The sequence below is a fragment of the Panicum virgatum genome, chromosome 4N, assembly GCF_016808335.1.
Source record: "Panicum virgatum strain AP13 chromosome 4N, P.virgatum_v5, whole genome shotgun sequence".
Lineage (NCBI taxonomy): Eukaryota > Viridiplantae > Streptophyta > Magnoliopsida > Poales > Poaceae > Panicum > Panicum virgatum.
The window spans coordinates 9,579,276-9,585,165 of record NC_053148.1 but is presented as its reverse complement, the minus strand read 5'-3'; positions in this window follow the sequence as shown (position 1 = coordinate 9,585,165).

Here is a 5,890-nt window from a genome sequence, read left to right as displayed (position 1 = left end):
ACACTCCACCTCTCCACCACAGCCGCCGTTCCCCACAAAACCCTAGCCTAGCTCCGCCCAGACGTTGGATCTCCGCCGCGGTGAGTTTTCTCGCCGGTGCTCTGCGCCGTCCGCTTTTTTCCCGACCCCCCTGACCTGCCCTCCCGCCTTGCAGAGCAGACGCGCGTCGTTCACGCCGGGCTGGACGACCAGGGAGGCACTGCACGGCCGTCCACCGCACTCCGCCACCCCGCTGAGCTCGGAGCTCCGCCGTGCTGTTGTGGATACACCCCAGCACCACCGTTCTCACACCTCTACGCATCCCAGGACCTTCGTGCCGTGATAACGAACCCTCCCGTGCCTAGTTACTCCTCAGTTTTCCCCTGCACCGCGCGCGATTGTTCACCGGCGTGGCACCGACCCGCCCCGCTGCTGCGCTCGCACGCCGCCGTGCCACGGCCCTGCGCCAAGGCTGTAGTTGGGTTAGCTACGTTATGCGCATTCCCTTAGACCCGAAATCCGGTCAAGTTGAGCCCTGTAACGCCATTGTGGCGAACTCCGGCGAGTTTCAGCCCGCGCCGCCGCGGAACAGAACCGCCGGCGGGCGAGCGTCGCCGCCCCCGCGCACGGATGGATTCCACCCGTGCGATCCCAGATCGACGAGCAAGATTAGATCCAGACCCAATCTGTTCTGAGCCATCCGATCCAGATCCAAGAGCCCAGAACAAAACATACCCCTTCGGCCGGCAGTTTTGCTTAAGAGCCCCTATGTTTCTTGAGTGTCAACCTGCGGTCCAACTCTGTTCAAAAGTATTTACAGTTCAGCCCAAAATCTTACACGGACCCCCCCTAAGCTTCTTGGTTTTTGAACCCGCCGTCCACCCCTGGCTTTTTCACGTGTTAGCCCCTAGATCTTCTCAGTTTTTATGTATAGGTCCTCGGTTTTTGCAGAAAACCCCCAGAAACTCTATTTTTCTTACAGATAAGCCCCAGGATCTTGTTTTAGGCCTAGTTTTCGTGTTTTAACTCCGTTTTAGGCGTTCTTTATGTTCACGCGATCGTTGTAACATGTAGAATAGTTCTAGCTTAGTTTTGTTTGCTGTTTTCATGTATTGTTGTACTGTTTCTTAGTATATGCTATTGTTTGCATGTATGTTTATGTTGTGTATTGTCTTTGGCCATGTGTTCGTGAGTAGACATTGGTCCATCTGAGGAGCCCCAGTACCAGTACCCGGAGCAGCATCCATCTTCTGAGCAGTTTGAGTAGCAGGAACAGTTTGAGGAAGGCAAGTATAACATGAACAACACCTATCACTTTAAATACATTTTTCATACTGCATTTTAATACTGTATGCCTATAAGGATTTTTTTCTAGCCACTTTATTATCTTATATATCCCTTGGGTTGCATTTTGGTTAGTTGTGCTAGGTTGCTACGCTATAACACACTTGGTCCTTTTTAATTAATTTGATTAATGGTATATGCAACTTAATTATGAGAGTGACCCGTTTGAGGGGCTCACGTCTCGTTAAAATGGGTTTTTGTTAGAAACATGGTTTACGGGGCCAGCACGCTGCTTAGTGCTTGGTTGGCCACTCTCCATAAGGACCGGTTCATAGAGCGACAACCTGGGACAACAGCGCTACCACAAGATTGGAATGGGACGGTCTTGGCTTACTAATTAGGTCTTTTTGGTCTGGAGTAACTTACCTGTGGGGCAAAGGGTGGTAAGCTTCAATGGTCCCTGCTCCTCCGGCTTGGTCTGTGCTTGGGGCTGTGCTCCTGTGCTTGTACCCCCATGAGGTGGGCCCCATCGTCGCCGATCCAACCCTTCGCGGTTACGCCTTAATAACGAGATTCTTTGTAACGGCCTCGTAGTGAGTTTGCTAGCCATCTCACCTAAGGAAGTGTGATGAACAACTAGCGTAGCTCACGACATGTGGGTAAAGATGTGCAACCTCTGCAGAGTGTAAAACTGGTATACTAGCCGTGCTCACGGTCATGAGCGGCCTAGATCCTCCTTTTGATTAGTGGGGTTATCTTCCTAAGATGAGGCAGGTTTCCTCGGGTGGCTTGGTTCGGTTTGGTTCTCAGTAGTTCTTAATTAATTTTGATTAATTATTATGTAACTGGATTTATGATAATTCACCAACTTGTAGTAATTTGTTTTAATAAAATTTTGCCAATACTTAAAAGCTAATGCAGTTGAGTCAGCCAACCTTAGAGCCTCATAGTTTGTGTTATACTTGTTGAGTATAAGTTGTGTACTCACTCTTGCCTACTCTACTCTTTTTCCTCTTGGGGATACTCTACTGCTGCTCAGTTCCTGCCGACACGAGGGAGTTCACCCGGAGCTACCGGGAGTACGAGGACTTCTAGGCATTCGTCTCCCAGTCGACATCCTTGTGGTGCCCAGCTTCCGAGAGACTTCGTATATGTTTTACGCTTCCGCATACTCTGTATCAGACATTTTGTCATTAATGTAATAAATAACATTCGTAATCGCTTTATTATATCTTTTACGTGATATGTGCTGTGATATATTGTTCATTCTGTTGTATATACGTGTGACTTGATCCTGTCACGTATATGATTGCTCAGTTTATGTCCTCTTATAAACCGGGTGTTACACAGAAACTCCTCTACGCCATCATCATGGCGGCCAAGAAGCTGCAACACTACTTCACCGAGCATGAGGTCTCAGTCGTCATCTCATTCCCACTCGGTGAAGTGGTTCACAACCGCGACACCATTGGGCGGATTTCCAAATGGGTGGTCAAGCTAATGGGCTACAATGTCAAGTTCACACCACGCACGATGAAAAAGTCTCAGGCCCTGGCCGACTTCATCGCCGAGTGGACAGAAATTCAGGCTCTGACCCCAGAAATCTCTCACGAATACTGGACCCTCTACTTCGATGGGTCGGTCATGGGACCTGGTGCGGGGGCCGGATTCGTTTTGGTCTCCCCAGAGGGAGGCAAGTTCCAGTACGTGGTCCGCCTCCATTTCCCCGCGTCCAACGACGTCGCAGAATATGAGGCGCTCATCAGCGGCCTCCGTATAGCCATTGACATCGGGGCAACCCGCCTATACGTCTACGGCGACTCCAAGCTGGTAATCGACCAAGTCATGAAGAACTCCAACTGCGAGAGCCCTCTCATGGACGCATACTGCTAAGAAGTCCGCAAGCTAGAAGGGAAATTCCGAGGTTTGGAGCTCCACCACATCCCATAGAAGCAAAACCCCGATGCAGACGCTCTCGCAAAGATGGCCGCCGAGCGCAAGCCGGCGCCCGGCGGCGTTTTCGTCAACAACTTAAACGTGTCGTCAGCGCGAGAAAGTCGCCGACCGCAGACAAGACACGGGCAGATGAAACAGAGCATGCAAAGAAAACAGAGCACGCTCCCTCCGACCTAGCCCTCGACCAGACACCCGGGGGCCCAATTTGCCTGGCTACAGGCCAACCTGACTCAAGCCAAGCAGACAACATAGATTGGAGGGCCGACCTACTAGCTTACCTCATCCATGAGGTCCTCCCTGAGGAACACAACGCAGCTCGCTGGATCGCCCGACGAGCCAAAACATTCGCCATTATTGACGGCGAGCTCTACAAACGCAGCACGTCTGAAACTGGCATTCTCATGAAGTGCATTCCCATTGCCCAGGGCAAGAAACTTCTTCTTGAGATACACGCCGGGATATGTGGACACCATACTGCACCACGCTCCCTGGTCGGAAAAGCTTTCTGACAAGGATTCTACTGGCCAACGGCACTGCCCAACGTGGAGGAAATCGTCCGCACATGCAAACGCTGCCAGTTTTACGCAAAACAAATCCACTTGCCAGCCCAAGCCCTTCAGACCATTCCCAAAACATGGCCGTTTGCTGTGTGGGGGTTAGACATGGTCGGGCCACTGAAGAAGGCACCAGGAGGGTTCACCCACCTACTTGTCGCAATCGACAAGTTCACCAAATGGATAGAGGCCAAACCGATCACCACAATCGACTCCAAGGATGCCGTCAAGTTCTTCCTGGATATTGTATATAGGTTCGGCATGCTGTTGGCGCCTACCAACGTCACCTAGCGATGGCACCCGTAGACGCCAATTTGGGACGGCAGTATTCCATGAACCACAAATAGATCCGCAAGCGCACGGAATACCGCTGTTGCATTTTACCCGGAAGTATACCAGGGTGCCATTTATATTTCCGCAGGGAAGGCAATGAGTGAGAGAATATATAAATCAGTTGGTGAGCTATATCTAGATTGGATATTCTCATGCATAAACAGAGGTAAGATAATAATATGGTAGGAGGTAGTGTGACAAACACACAAACTACTCTCTTGGATAAAAGAATAAAGGTTACTTTAGGCCGGGAGCAAGGTAAAAGTCAGAGCTCGAGTCAGCTGTGCTAGGCTAGATATATCTACGCTTTCTCATTAGTTAGCTCGTCAGAGATTAAACTACAAAACAAGGAGATCGTTATCGAAGTAACGGGAGGAGCCCGTACACCCCGGCGACTTTATGTACCTTCTACCCCCCATACCGAACGTGGAGGATTACTAAAAGGCACGGACAGGGCTGTCACCACCTGCCGGCTACCTTTACAAACTGTGGGTATAGTTGACATCCAGCAAGTCTTAGCTAATCTAGACACCATGTCTACACTAGTAAGGGATACTCTAGTGTCCCGCGCGGAGCCCCCAGCCTCCGGATGGACAGACATCACACTAGAGCAATCATACGAATACTGGAGCAGTTGATAGAGTTCTAAGAACAAAAGACTAACCATCTCCAGCACAGGGCGATCATGCAATGCAAGCATTGAATAATAACGCAATTATGACAAGAAGCATATACTCGATAACTCAGAATATACTTCAAACGGATATCGATAACCATAGTCTAATTCTATTACAAACGACCGAATATTACAAGAGAGAGCTAGATATGAGCCCACACCAGACTCTCGAGCAACTCCGGTAACTCGATGACTCCTAAACTTCTCCTAAACTCCACTAAGCCTAAAGACTATGCAAGGAATGCAAGTGAGGAAGAGGTGTGTGGTGTGTGTGTTCTATTCTCTACCCCCCTTCTATTTATAGCAGGGAGACACCAGCCACAGCACCCCAAACCGATGTTGTGAGCCAACAGGGAAGCGCCACGTGCCTTGGTTAAGGTGGTGGGGCCCACAGTCCTGGCCGGCCGACCAGGTAGGTCGGTCGGCCTGCCCGGGCCGCCAACCGCCCCTAATTTCCTGGAGTGGGCTTGTCTTGGTCTCCCCATGTCCTAAAGTTGAGGCACGGCCTGCCCCAGCTGGGTTTGCTTCAGTTCTTGGGCTTCACTTGGTCCATTTGAGCCTGAATCGGTACTCTGATATTTTCTGTGATTTTGTGTCGGGCCAAAGTGTACTTGTAACCTACATATTAGCTTGAAAACACAACTTGCATATTCTAAAAGGTAAAGTGTGATTTAGGAACTTTATTGGATAAGGATGCGTGTAAGAAATGCAAACTCTCATGATTTTCTGATCAAGTTGACGCCTGGAAATGGTCGTTAGTGAGCGTCAACACATGCCCAATTCCATCATTACCGACAACGGAACCAACTTCACGAGCCACTACTTCCAAGAACTTGCGGAAGGATACGGGATCCGGATCGACTGGGCATCGGTCGGACACCCACGCACAAACGGGCAAGTTGAGAGAGCTAACAGCCTAATACTTCAAGGGCTCAAACCGCGAATTTTCGACATGCTCAAAAAATTCGTGGGTCATTGGGTGGAAGAGCTGCCAACAATGTTTTGGAGCTTGCGAACCACACCTAACCGGTCAGCGGGGTTAACACTCTTCTTCCTAACATACGGTTCCGAGGCCATCATGCCTTCTGACCCGGACTACGGTGCCCCG